Source organism: Carcharhinus amblyrhynchos, chromosome 29 (genome assembly GCF_965287045.1).
Source record: "Carcharhinus amblyrhynchos chromosome 29, sCarAmb.v2.hapA, whole genome shotgun sequence".
Lineage (NCBI taxonomy): Eukaryota > Metazoa > Chordata > Chondrichthyes > Carcharhiniformes > Carcharhinidae > Carcharhinus > Carcharhinus amblyrhynchos.
Window position 1 is genome coordinate 25,881,933 of NC_137352.1, and position 15,493 is coordinate 25,897,425.

Below are 15,493 nucleotides of genomic sequence, written 5' to 3' on the forward strand. Positions count from 1 at the left end.
ATTGGCCATGCTAAAATATTAATGTAACCTACTTGTGACTGATAAATCGACTTTAAATAAATTTAAATTCAATTCACTCTGTGATATCAAGAAATGCCTGAGTGTATTGAATATAGCAAAGGCTGTGGATCCCGACTTCACCTTCGTAGACCTCTGCTCCAGAATGAGCCATGCCTCTGAACAAACTATTCAAGTACAGTTACAACAAGGCATCGATCTACAGAACAGAAAGTTTACCAAAGGAAAATCTGCCCATAAAAAAATCTAATCTGATAACTGATCTCCTGACTTGCCAGCACCTAAAATGCACAAGTCAGGAGTATGACGGAGCACTCTCCACTTGCCAGGATGAGTGCAGCTCAAACAACCTTCAAGAAATCCTATGGGAAAAAGCAGCCCACTCGAGCAGCACTCACCTGCCACCTTAAACACCCACTCCCTCCATGATTGGCGCTTATGATGCCAATGTTTATCAGCTACAAGACGCACTGTGACTACGTACCAACTTTTCTATAGGAACACTTTAGAAACCTGCAACCTCCATTATCTAAAAGGAGGAGGACAGCAAGCACATCGGAACGTCACCACTTCCAAATTCCTGCCCAAATCAAACATTACTCTGTCTTGGAAATATAATCACCGTTTTTTTAATAGTCATTGGTCCAATATTCTCGGACTTACCTTCTTAGACCACACATGAGCACAAAGACAAATCTATGATCAAGCAGCCCATTGCACTTGGGATGTGTTGATGCCTACGACCGTGGTTTGGCTAAGATAGAGTAAAGGATCAGGGTAGCCGAGGTTCAACTGAGGCTTTACCTGGTGCAACTTTTCAAAGCCATCTCAGCCTTTTTATTTCCCAAACCATAGCTTTATTTGTCGTGTAGCTACACTGGTACTTGATGCAGTGCTGGAGGAAGCCATTGTGGAATGTCTGGGGTGATCCCTTCACGGAATCCATTCCTGAATCGACGATACACCACCTTCAGGTGCCTCATGCAGCCAGTACCAGTTGTGTTTCTCCTTTTAGCCTTAGTACTCCAGTTATACTTCCTCTTTCACTTGGGAGGGTCGGCACATTTACCGCAGGTTGATTTCTGCAGGTGAAATGTTTTAGCCCCACATCGCCTGCAAAGAGTGTGGGTCTTGTTCTGCCTCTTACCAAGGTGAAACAAGGTAGATCAAGCCCAGGATGGGGTGCAATGTCTCACCATGTCAGCTTGGATCTTGTTTGTCCCTCATGTAAGAACAATAAATTGGATTCAATTTGAATTCAGTCTTTTGAATGGAATAAGAATCTAAAGAAAAAAGACTGCACTGCAGTGGTTCAACAAGGTGGCTTGCTGTCACCTTCACAGGGCAAATGGTAATAAATGTTGTCTTTGCCAGGAACACTCAAATCCCATCAAAATATTAGAACAAGGAAGCTCCAGAACACTTCGCTTTTAAAAGCTTCTGACAGGCGTAATAAGTCTTTGGAGGCAGAAGTCCCTTTACCAAAATCTCTTTATTTACAACTCTAACAACAATACAGTGTGGTATCAGTTAGCAGTCAACTTCCAGGGTGTCAGAGGAACTGACACACCAGTTAAGTATGAGGCAAAGACTCCCTGATTGGGCCATCAATTGGATCTTTAATAAGGGAGTTCATACTCCAATAGGTCAATCCCTGATTGAGATCATAATAAATAAATCTGACCATGACATTATTTTCTTAATTCAAGAGCTGAAATTTTCCAGTCCCTCCACAGGAGAACCCCCGTGGCAATGAGCCATTGAAATCTTTCCTCACATAGGCAGGTCCATCAGTTAGAAAATTCCAGCCTATGATTCCCTGGTGTGCTGATGAAAGGGCCATCTGATACATATTATTTTATTGACTTTACCTATTCAAGCAATGATACGTGTAGATGTGTCTTTACACATGCCTCCTTAGCAATGAAAAAATAAATGCACAAATCTATTGTTTGCCAGTGCCACGAATCTCAATGAAGCTGCCTTGAGATAATAATTGGGCTTTAATTTTTCCAGAGTTTAATATGAGTGGACTCTACTGCATTTTACAATACCATGCAAGACATAATGAGATACAGGGAACACAATTATACGTTTGAGGGCCTCTGATTGAGCCATAATGCACAAAAATGACACTCAAGCACTCCATAAGGATGGTTGGAAACAAGTGACTCATTGAGGACCTAATTCTCTCCACTGATTATTTGCTATTGAATCTGAAATATTTTCAAAGATTCAGCAGTCCGATTATTCATTTAACGGTTCAATCCTCAAGCTTCTCGTAATGCCACATATAGATTAAAACGCACATGAATGGGAGCTGATATACTTCAATAAAGATGAGTACCCAGGATAAAAGCAGATCTCTTGTCATAAATATGGATTATAGTTGGTACTCAGTGTGCAGGCAATGGAGGGAATTACCCCACACCTGTTTTACAAAAGGACGTTCATAGAATCTCCACAGTGCTGAAGGAGGCCATTCGGGCCATCAATTTTTCGCCAACAACAAACCCACCCAAGCCCTATCCCTGTCACCCGACCTCACCCTGCTCATCACCCTAACACTAAGGGTCAATTTAGCATGGCCATTCCACCAAACCAGCATGTGTTTTGGACTGTGGGAGGAAACTGGAGCACCCGGACGAAACCTGTGCAGATGCAAGGAGAACATGCAGACAGTGACTCAAACCAGAATTTGAACCCAAGTCCCTGAAACTATGAGGCAGCAGTGCTAACCACTGTGCCAACGTGCAGCCTCATAGTAGCTTCAGAGCATATCCTGTAAGTATTTAATACAGAAAAATACAAACCTAATGTATTTGGGGTTCTGATGACATTTTCACATAATTGGTCACATCAACTTGTCGTAATTATTCTAATGTAATGCTAAAATATTCAATTAAAAGGACATCCACATGACTCAAGTTTTTGCTGCAGTCCCTGTAAAATTATCAGAGGCATAGATAAGATCAGAATATTTTTCCCAAATGTCTAATACTCAAGGGCATGCACATAATGTGAGAGGGGGAAAGTTCCAGGGAAATATGAAGGGCACGTTTTTTTACTCAGAGAGTCTGGAATGTGCTGCCAGGGGTGGTGGAGGCAGTTACAACAGGGGCATTTAAGGGACTTTTAGATAAGCACATGAATATGGAGAGAATAGAGTGTTAAGGACCAAGGGCAGGCAGAAGGGATTTGTTTAATTTGGTGTCATGTTCGGCATGACATTGTCCGAAGGGCCTGTTCCTGTGCTGTACTATGTTACTTAGAACATAGAACACTACAGCACAAACAGGCCCTTCGGCCCACAAGTTGCGCCGATCATATCCATACCTACCAGTCCTATCTATAACTCTCAATCCCATTAAATCCCGTGTACTCATCCAGAAGTCTCTGAAAAGACCCCAGCGAGTTCGCCTCCACTACCACCGATGGCAGCCGATTCCACTCACTCACCACCCTCTGAGTGAAAAACTTACCCCCAACATCTCCTACTTACCCCCGACATCTCCTACTTACCCCTGACATCTCCAATGCGCTTGACTCTCAACTGTTATCCAAGGGCAGTTGAAAATCAACTAGAGAATGGCCAGCCAGTGATGCACATGTCCCACGAATGAATAAAAAAAACTTGTTCTATGGTTCTACGTTCTAGACTCGGGTTTTTGCTGCGGCGCTTCTAGCAGAGAAAACTTTGATTAATGACCTTCAGCTTACTTAACATGACACTGTTTCAAAACTACATGCAGCAATCAATAATTATTTTTAAAATAAGCAGTCTGAATTTTTTTTTGGTCTGTTTTGTCTAATCGTTAATGAAGCTATATTTCCTTCTAGTTAAATAGTCTTTGGCCAAATTTGTTAAAAAAAAAATCAACACATAACTGGCTTTAAATTTCAGTGCGAGACTGCCTGTGGAATGATTTTATGAGGAGTCAAGATCAAAGTTTAGTGTGTGCGTGAACCAGGGTTAGAGGGAGGGGGAATAATTGGATCGGGGTGATTTTTAATGACGTTTTATTATCAAATTGAGTCTGCATGAAGTAATATATGCTCCTTTGCATAATGATTTTATTTACTTTTTAAAAAAATATTTAAATAGTAACATTTATCGTAAGTTGAAGCCTATTATTTTCTCGATAATGCAACCTTTGGAACTAACACACTAGATTGAAGCTGTTCCACCATTGAAAAGAGGGTATAATTACAATATGACAAGTTTGCATAGGTGTTTTCCATTGTAATTGGAGAGATTATAATTATAATGGAAAAAATTGAAACAAAAATATGATATAAGTTTAACAGGAAATGAGATTTGTTGTCGCCAGTCCATGTAGCCATGCATTTTCAATGATGCATGGATATGACAGTGAGAAAAAAGTGTATTTTATGTACTCCAGTTTTCTTTCATCCTTTTGGCTTCAGCAAAGTCAACAATGCACACACAGTGCCTAAATAAGCACTAATCACTTGATGTATCGATGAAGTATTTGATTGGGTGGGAAAGTATCACTTTGCCCTTATCGAGAGCTACAAAGTAAAATCAGTCAGCATTGCTCGTGGTGGGATAATGGTTAGCACTGCTGCCTCACAGTGCCAGGGATCTGGCTTTGATTTGTTGGCTTCAGTCACTCTCTGTGCAGAGACTGCACATTCTCCCATGTCTGCATGGGTTTACCCCGGTTTCATCCCATAGTGCAAAAGACATGCTGGTTAGGTGCATTGGCCATGTTAAATTCTCCCTCAGTGTACCTGAACAAGCGCCAGAGTGTGGTGACTGAGGGATTTTAACAGTAACTTCATTACAGTGTTAATGTAAGCCTACTTGTGACACTAAATATAAACTCTAACTTTGTAATTAGACACAGGGGAGGCGATGGCCCAGTGATATTATCACTAGACTATTAATCCAGAAACTCAGCTAATGTTCTGGGGATCTGGGTTCGTATCCTGCCATGGCAGATGGTGGAATTTGAATTTAATTTAAAAAAAATCTGGAATTAAAAATCTACTGATGACCATCGACCATTGTTGATTGTCAGAAAAAACCCATCTGTATCACAAATGTCCTTTAGGGAAGGAAATCTGCCATCCTTACCTGATCTGACCTACAATATGACGCCAAAACCACAGCAATGTGTTTGACTCTCAACTGCCGTCCAAGGGCAGTTGAAAATCAACTAGGGAAGGGTAATAGGGATGGCTAGCCAGTGATGCACATGTCCCACAAATGAATTTAAAAAAAACTTGACCTCTGGGTGTCAAAGTGAGGCACATTTTCTCTTGAATTCCTGAAACTCTGAAGGAAATAGCATGATTGTCGAAGTCTAGTGCTGCCAGTGGTGTTGGAGAAAAATAAGATTTCCAAACAATGGGAAAGAAGACATGTACATCTACTGGATTCACGACGCCAATAATGTTACTTGTGAGTGCAATTCGCACCCAAGAATGGACAGAGATATTTGCCGAACATTGAATTAATCCTGAGACTTTGAGGTAACATAGGAGACGTATTAAGAATTTGTGTTATATTCAGAGAGAATGAGACAGTCTGCAAACCCAGATTGTGGTTATGGGGAGAAAGTGGGAAAGTGGAACTGATTCACTTCAGATCAGCCATGATCTTATTGAATGGCGGAGCAGGCTCGAAGGGCTAGATGGCCAACTCCTGCTCCTAGTTCTTATGTTCCAACAAATAGAGTGCGGGTAGGATTTTGAGCCCCCCGCACTCTCTATGCGCGGGAATGCCGGTGTGGGTGCAATATCTGGAGAGAGTCCAGAAACACAATTCTCTTTGAAGAGAGTGTTGGGGGATATCCTCCCAGCCATGTGTTTCTCGGAGATATTTGCTGTCATCAGGATTCTCTGATCCTGCTGCTGTCAATGGGATTTCCCACTGACGCCACCCCTGGCCACTGCCAATCTGCAGGAGGGGGTGCACAGCCAGTGGGACCAGAGAATCCCATCGGAATTAATGGTTGGAGGATTCTCCCCTCCTACATTTCCCAATTTTCTCCTGCCTCTCCCTGGCAATGCCATAATGGGTGGGAACCTCATTTAAATAGATTTAAATAAATTTTAACATGATTAACAGGCCGTCCCCACCAAATGAATTCTGCCCCCTTCATTAGATATTCACACTTCACTGATATGACATCATGGTGATGAGGTTCAGAAGTGGTTTGACCAAATGTGAAGCAGTCAAGGGGATCCATCTCAGATGCAGCAGAAAATACAGCCCCCCAAGAGGAGAGGGGGAGACGGACATGGCCAGTCGTTGCCACGGAGCAAAGCCAGGGCGGACTGTAGTGGGAGCCTCATGTGGGGGGTTTATGCGTGACGTGGAGGGTGGGGGTGCGCAGGGCATGCCCTGAAGGGGGATTTGAGTGCTGACGATGATTGTTGGGGAAATGGGGGTGGGGGGATGTAACATTGTGAATATCAGTGATGAATATGAGGGGTAATGGGAATGCTGGATGAATGCTTGTTGGGGGGATGGGGATACCACCCATCCCACAAACATCATGGAGTTATGGGGGGGGAGGGCAGAGTTAATTTTGTGTTCCGATTGGGGTGCCCTTTAAAAAGGACACCCCAATTCTCAGCAGCATTTGTCCTGGCGGCTCTCTAAAGCTGCACCCTGCCAGGGTAAATCACACCCACTCATTTCCTTTTGACTAAGAGGCTCAAAGTCCAAGGAGAAAATTGGCCAGTATGGCTGGAGAGCTTTATACCAGCTTTCTGTCTGAGCCTAATACAGAGATATTTTGTTTGTTTTCCAGAGAGATCAAGATCGATTAAGACCAAAGTGAATGGGGGAGGAGGGGTTGGGAGGTGGGAGTGGGGTTGTGGGGCATGGGAGAGAGGGTGGACAGAAATTCATGTATAATGAGTTCTATTTTGCTAAGTTAGGTGTAATATTTTCCCTGGACCTGCGCTGGACAGGAGAATCGGCCGAATTAGAGTTACGGTCAAAATTTATAGCGGGTCATTGGTGAACTAGGGTGTAATCTCTGTCCTATTTCTTTTGCCAGCAAGGCTATCATTATCAAAATCACCGGAAGTGACTGACTGTAATTATAGAAAAGAAAAAGTGAGGCAAAACTAAATAACATTCAAGGAGTTTAGAATCAGGAGACTAGCTTGTTTAAAGATAGATTTTAAAGTTTTACGCTTACATAAATTCAAGGGCAATCTCAAAGTTGGGCTTGAACTAAGACTCCCTTCAGGTGCATCCAAAACTTCCCATGACGTTATTAGATGATGAACAAAGGAGTTAACGAAGAACAAAGAAAAGGCCATCCTAACCTGTGCTGATCATGATTCCCAAACTAAACTTCAAAAAAACACCTTCAGCCCTTACTCGGGCCATATTCCTCTCCTCCCCTCCCTCTTTATGCACCCATCCAGATACCTCTTAAATGCTGCTCACGTGCCTGCCTCCACCACTCCCTCAGGCAGTGCATTCCAGGCACCGACCACTCTCTGCATGACAAACTTGTCCCACATATCTCTCTTAAGCTTTCTCCCTCTCACCTTGAACCTGTTGCCCCCTTGAGAGAGGGAGAATTTAGCATGCATCTAACCAGCACGTTTTTCAAACCGTGGGAGGAAATCAGAGCACCCGGAGGAAACCCATGCAGATGCAGGGAGAACGTGTAGATTCTGCACAGACAGTGAGTCAAGCTGGGAATCGAACCCGGGTCCCTGGTGCCGTGAGGCAGCATTGCTGACCACTGTGCCACCATGCCGCTCCCGTTCCCCACATAACCTGCTGCAGAAGACCATCGATGGAGAGGCACTCATTATGTATCAATTCTGTTACACGGAGAGGACTGTTTAAAGAAGCACAAACAGTTCCTACAGGAGGCAGTTTGGAGATAGAATTAAATAAATTTGGTCTATTGTCTCCATCAATGATCTATGATCTCTACTCAAGTGGCAATGGTGTAACTAGAGTGGCAGTTCATATTTAGCAATTCTGAGTATTATTTTGGGGGTGTGGGTGCCATCTCTAGTCCATACATTGCCCAGCCTGTGGCTGCCATTTCCGCTTGTTTCATCAATCAACTTGACAGGAAGCATATTGCAATGCCGTTCCTCACCCTGAGTCGCAGTTTATCATTTCTCTGCCAGGGAGCTTTATCCTCTGTGGATGAAATCAAAGTGCAAATGTCAGTTAAAATGGGATTTTGCTACTTGTCTCGCTCAGTGGGTAAATGCATGATGTGGCGTGCTACACAAAAGGACACCATTATGGTCTGTGCTTAGCTAGGTCATCTCAGCAGGAGAGCTGGTGAGAGAGGGGGAAAGTAAGCTGCGTTTCCAATTCTTGATTGGTGTCCAGTGATGCCTGCCGCAGAAGTGTGTGTGACTTAGAGAGAGCATTTTCAACTGTGAAAAGAAAGGAAGAAATTGCTTTTATAGTGCCCTTCAGCATATCCCAGAGCAGGTTCTCTGCCACTGAATTACTTTTGAAGTGTAGTTGCTACACAAAGCCGAAACACGCAGCTCAGTCCCACAAGCAGGCTGATGAGGTGAGTGAATAGTTCATATTCTTTTTAATGGTAATGGGTTAAGAAACTGAGACTGGGATTCTGGGGCACCACTGCCCTTTTATGAACTGGGCCATAAAGCGCAGGGAGTGTACAAAAATCTCAAATCAGGCCATCTGCTGAAGTCTTACATTTGAACCTAATCTTTGCAATTCAGGAGCAGAATGGTGCGAACAAATGTGCCGAGCTGACACTTGGAAATTCTGAGAAATGGGTCAGTCGCCAGAATTTTACCACGGCGCCCGCCCTGGAATCAGAGTGGGTGAGGGACAGACAATGGAAATGTCCATTGACCTCAGGCAGGATTTCCCGGCCTCAGGTCGAGCAAGGCTGTAAAATCCTGCCAGTGACTCTTCATAGGCCCGAGTGAAGAGTAATCTACTCGCGGTTTACCAGCCCCCATATATTTGTCGTATTTTGAAGATGGTTCTAAAGTTTGAATAAAAGTTAAGCATTATCACGTGACATTTTTATTTAAACTCATTTTACGGGATGTGGATATCGCTGGCTAGGGCAGCATTTATTGACCATCCCTAATTGCCCTTTAGAAGGTGGTAGTGAGTTGCCTTCTTGAATTGCTGCAGTTCCTGAGGTGTAGGTACATCCACTGTGCTGTTAAGCGAGAAAATTTCAATATTTTTACCCAGCTACAGTGAAGCAATATTTCCAAGTCAGGGTGGTGGCTGACTTAAAGGGGAATCTCTAAGTGGTGGTGTTCCCAGGTATCTACTGCTCTTCTCCTTCCAGATGGCAGTGGTCATGAGTTTGGAAGGTGCTGCCTAAGGAACCTTGGTGGGTTCCTGCAGTGTATCTTGTCGATGGTACACACAGCTGCTGTTTGTGGAATGTTGCGGAAGGAGTAGCAATCAAACAGGTTGCTTTGTCTTGGGTAGCATTGAACTTCTTGAGTGTTGTTGGAGCTGCAGTTATCCAGGCAAGTGAAAAATATTCCATTATACTCTTGACTTGGTCCTTGTAAATGGTAGACAGACTTTGGGGGGGGATCAGGAGGTGAGTTACTTACCACAGGATTCTGAGCCTTTGGTCTGCTCTGGTAGCTACAGTATTTATAAAAGAATCCAGTTCAATTTCTGGTCAATTGTAACCCCCAGGATGTTGATAGTGGGGGATTCAACGATGGTATGCCATTGTATGTCAAGAGACGATGGCTCCATTCACTCTTGTTGGAGATAGCAATTGTCTGATACTTGTGTGGCATGAGTGTTACTTCCCACACGTCAGCCCAAGCTTGGATATTCTCCAGGTTAAGTTTGAAACATTGGTTCTATTCTCTCTCTGTGAAATCTGCTGAGATTTTCCATCATTTTCTGTCTTTGTTGCCACAACCATTTTCCTTTGTGCCAGGTATGACTCCAACCAGCAAAGAGTTTTTCCCTGATTCCTACTGACTCCAGTTTTGCTGGGATTCAATGTCACACTCTGTTGCTTTGATGCCAAGGGCAGTCGCTCTCACTTCACCTGTGGACTTCTACTCTTTTGTCCTTGTTTGAACCAAGGCTATAATGAGGTCAGGAGCTGAGCGACCCTGGCAGAGACCAAAATGAGTGTCTGTGAGTAATTTATTACTGCGTAAGTGCTGCTTGATAGCTTTGTTAATGACCCCTTCCATCATTTTACTGATGATCGAGAATAGACTGATGGTGCGGCAGTTGGCTAGGTTAGATTTGTCCTTTTCTTGTGCATAGGACATACCTGGGCAACTTCCATATTGCCAGTCAATGTTGTAGCTGTATGGGAACAGCTTAGCTGGGGGCTCAGCAAGTTCTGGAGCACAAGTCTTCAGGACTATTGCCAGTATATTGTCAGGGCCCATACAGTATCCAGTGCCTTCAGCCATTTCTTGATATTATGCAATTGAATTGGCTGAAGACAGACATCTGTGTTGCTGGGGACCTCTAGAGGAGGCTGAGATCAATCATCCACTCAAAACCTCTGGCTGAAGATTGCTTCGAGTTCTTCAGCTTTATCTTTAGCACAGATGTGCTGGGCTCCTCCGTCGTTGAGGAAGGGGATATTTGTGGAGCCTCCTCCTCCAGTGAGTTGGTTAATTGTCCACCACCATTCACGGCTGGATGTTGAAGGACGCAGAACTTAAATCTGATCTGTTGGTTGTGGATTGCTTAGCTCTATCACTTGCTGCTTATGCTGTTTGCCATGCAAGTCATCCTGTTGTTGTAGCTTCATTAGGTTTACACCTCACCCTGGTGCTGCTCCTGGCATGCCCTCCTGCACTCTTCATGAAACCAGGGTTGATCTCCTGACTTGGTGGCAATGGTAGAGTGGGGAATATGTCAGGCCATGAGGTGACAGGTTGTGGATGAATCCAATTCTGCTCCTGCTGATGGCCCACAGCGCCTAGTGGATACCGAGCCTTGAGCTGCTAGATTTATTTGAAGTCTATCCCATTGGGTAGTGCCACACAACATGATGGAGGATATCCTCAATATGAAGCAGTACTTTGCCTCCACAAGGACAGTGTGGCGATCACTCCGACTGTCGAGGACAGATGCATTTGTGGCAGGCAAGTTAATAAGGATGAGGTCAAGAATGTTTTTTCCTCTTGATAGTTCCCTCACCACTTTTGGCAATCGCGGTGCAGCAGGACCCGGTCAGCTGAGGTGGTATTATAGAGCCGCTCTTGGTGATGGGTATAGAAGTCCCACAACCATAGGACATTCTGCGCCCTTATAACCCTCATTGCTTCATCAGCTAAAGGAGGACAGTCCATGGTAATCAGCAGGAGGCTTCCTTGCCCATGCTTGATCTGTTGCCACGAGACTTCATGGGGTCAATGTTGAGGGCTCCCTATAATAGTGATGGTGGTGTCTGGGATATTATCTGTCAGATATTATTCCGTGAGTATGATTATGTCAGGCTCTTACTTGACTGGTCTGTGAGACATCTCTCCCAGTTTTGACACAAACTCCCAGATGTTACAAAGAAGAGATTGGCAGGGTTGACAGGGCTGGGTTTGCAGTTGACATTTCTGATGCCAAGGTCGATGCCAGTTGGTCATTCGGTTTCATTCCTTTGTGTTTTCTCTGTCGAGGTTGAATACAATTGACTGGCTTGCTCGGCCATTTCAGAGGGCATTTATGAGTCTGGCCTCTATGTGACTCCAGACCAGGTAAAGTTGGCAACTTTCTTTCCGTAAAGGACGTTTGTGAACCAGGTGGGTTTTTATGACAATTGACAATGGTTTTGTGGTCATCATTAGACAGTTAATCCCAGATGTTTTATTGGGTTTAAATTCCATCAAGGCGGGATTTGAACCCTGGTACCCAGATCATTACCCTGGGTTTCTGAATTATTAGTCCAGTGATGCCAATGCGCTACTGCCTCCTATACGCCACAAGTTGGTGATCGACAATCTAGTTTTTGAGCCAGATCTTTGCTATGCATTTAACTTGTCTACTTGACAATACAAATGATAAGTAACCAAAAACAGTACAGTGCAGTGACTAACACACGCCTTCCCCTCAAACTGGCACTTGCTCATTTAATTATGCAGATTTTGCAAAATTTAGTGCCATCAATCACTAATTAGAATCTTGCTATTAGATCAGTGGTTTGACAGGACAAGTACAAATGTGTAGTAGAGGGCTTGGGAACTAAAACAAAATGCATGGATTCAGACTAAGTGCATTCTAGCATTAATCTATTGTTAGAAGTTATCACTGACTGGAATGCCCACAGCATCCCTTTAAGAACGCTTGAAATAACCCTGTTGAAAGATGTCCCTTCTTGCTGCCAGTGTTACATCTTGTTTTTTTCATCTTTTATGCTAATGATGTACATAATTAGGCTGATTAATTTTCTGTTAGAACTAATTAGATTTGCTGCCAAAGCTTTTGTTGAGCACATATTGTCCTACCCCAAATAACATTTACTTTTTCTGCAGCCCTTTTTTAAATAGTAGCTGTGATCCTTATTAATTTTTAATTGCTCATTGTGCAGTTACAAGTGTATACATTACAGCTTTTCCCCTTCATTCATCAACACACACTTAAATGCTTTATCGCCGTTTTAAGTAATGTGTAATGCACAGGACAAGGTTCGAAGGCCACGTGCCTTGCAAGACGGATAAAGTGCTCCTATTCGGTGCATTGCCATCAACTTTTATATCAATAGATCAATGAAGAAGCCAGGCACAGAGCCAGGTTTCTGAAGATCTCGGAGACTCTTAGCTCGTTTACAAAAGAACTTGAAGAACTTGTGTAGAAAGTTGGTGGCACATAACATTTTAAAAGGAAGTAATAAAAGAAAGCTAAGATGCAGACAAGCCTACCTTTCTGATGCCCACAGCTTTTGTGTGAAATGGATTTCTTAAGAAGACTAACCTTTTCCACAATTACATATGCTGCAGGTTTACTGCAGAGCCAAACTCCCTTTACGCTATCCCAATGGCGTACTTCAATTTCAATTTCAGAAGGACGCACCAAGTAACTTGTTAGTTATTGTCTTTCTCCAGCTTAAACGCTAGACTTTTACACAGAATCGCATCCTGAATTACATTCAAATCTAACTTTTTTTTTGGAAAATGTGACCAGTTTGTATCCATCTGTCATAAACTGGGAGCACAATACAGGACAGTTCCCAAATTTCAGGCAAGCTTGGTGAGATTATTCTTCGGAGATGTTCAGTATTATTAGAAAAATATTGCATGCAAATTAATGCTTGAAAGGAGAAAGGTGACCAAAGTGTCATTTTCAGTAATTTTCTACTGGAAGAATCTACTTTTTGGGGTGGCACGGTGGTGCAGTGGTTGACACTGCTACCTCACATCACCAGGGACCTGGGTTCAATTCCCGGCTTGGGTCACCGTCTGTGCGGAAGTTGCACATTCTCCCCGTGTCTGTGTGGGTTTCCTCTGGTGCTCCAGTTTCCTCCCATAGTCCAAAGATATTGCGGGTTAGGTGGATTGGCTATGCTAAATTGCCCCTTAATGTCAGGGGGACAAGCTAGTATAAATACACGGGGTTATGGGGATAGGGACTGTGGTCAGTGCAGACTCGATGGGCTGAATGATTTACCACTGCACTGTAGGGTTCTCGGATTCTGGGGGTGTATACTAAAAAATCGAGGCTGGCCAACTTCTTCTAAACTCCATTCCTATTGGTATTGATGGCATTTGTAAAAAGAGACTTGACAGTGTGAATCCTGACTGAAGTGGACAAGCATTGAAATCCGAGTGCTTGACTTATTTATTAATGAGTACCAAGGAGTGGGAAAGGGACAAAGTGCCTTCCCACTCTAACTGCTTAGTATTGAGAATTTCTTGGAATTTCTTTACAGAGTATCTCCAATCTTAGACTTTTGCATACAAATCATATTACCTCAAAATTACAAAGTATTCAAATTCTCCCCTTATTTCTTCCAAGTGTGAATATGATTTTTTTTTTCAACTGTTGCTGAGCAAGGTTATGAAGGATTATTACATGAAAGAGCTGGTACAGACTTGAAAACTTCCTTCTGCTCTGTAAACATCAATGGTTTTGTGGTAAAGGAAATTAATACTGGTAAAGTCACATTGCTCTCTGCCAGTGTATAGTTATTCATAAACATTTGACACAGAAACAATAATGTTAATCCTGTGGTTTTATTTCCCATAAAAACTAAAATGAGCTTTCTATTCACAAAGTTAAATTGGTGAAGGGCTGGGAACAGTTTCCCGAAGTGTACTTGTGGCTCGTTCATGTTGTACAGAGATCTGGAGGGAATGGAGCAAATCAAATATTAATAAGTCATTTCAAAGAAAAAAAAATCTAGTAATCACATGCGAGTCAATATAAATTTAAATCCATCAACTGAAGTCAATCGTTTTCTACTTCAGGATTCGAATCCAACATAGATTTTTGGGGTCAAAAGGGCCAAAAAGTAAAGTTCAAGGCAAAACCTTCTGTGAAGGAATCAGAGCTCCAAGAACAACTGATCAACTCATCCAAGGGAAGTCTCTGTCACTCAACTTGATGGCCTGGGTTATGTGGGATTTGGTTGTTTTAGCCAGGCAACTGCACAAGGAGGTCTGTATGATGACCAACTCATCTTTCTTGAAGACAGAACAACAAATGTACATCATCTAGGTGACAAGTTTAATTGTGTAGCCTTTTTTCTGACCCATTTTCAGTCACATAGGTTTGACGTACCGCCACTTATCCAGGAGAAGCATTTTAATTGTCGTTTGGTCGTGGTAAAGGCAAAAATAACAAATACTCTTTCCAACGAGAAAAGCATTTTCTCCATGACATCTTGGAAACACTAACCTGAGAGACCAGATGCCGCCTACACTTCAGTGTTGACCTTACCGTAGGCAATGGCAACTCTCATATTCACAGCACGCTGTATCAATCTTGTACTTTTCCCAGTTCTATATCTTCAGCTGTAGTCGCCCTGGATCTTACAATTGGCTTTTACATATTTTCTGCTGGTTCTCATGGGGTACAGAGCAACGATGTCATTAACCTCGCACTACTCCACAGTGCAAACAGCTTTTGTTTAACATGCTGATGCCTGGGATACCAGGTCACCAAAGTGAACGTGTAAAGAGCTTAGAAACTTGGAGAGTTCCTCGGGGGTCGGAGCCGGAACTTTTGCAAAGTACATCTATAGGGAGAGCTATATGGTATTAATGCCAGGGGCAGGTCATCAGTCTTCCTCCACTCACAGTGACACAAAGAAAATCCCTCAAACAAGCGAGGATTTACAATGTAATGACTTGAACATTTGTGAACAATGTGAGAAGGAGTTCCTGGGGGATGTGCAGAGAATGCCTTTAAGGAGGAAACTCATGGGATTATAGCACGGATTTGTGCCAATTCAAAAGGCGCCATTCCCAGATGTTTGAATTTCCAAACCAAAAAACGTTCGCTTTGATAATCCACTTACTTTGATTTCCA

General features: G+C 43.1%; 1 pseudogene; it reads right to left on the reverse strand.

Annotated features, from left to right (window-relative positions):
• Positions 1–855: 855 nt before the first annotated feature.
• LOC145359795 (large ribosomal subunit protein eL37-like) overlaps positions 856–15,493 on the reverse strand; it is a 66,388-nt pseudogene continuing 51,750 nt past the window's right edge.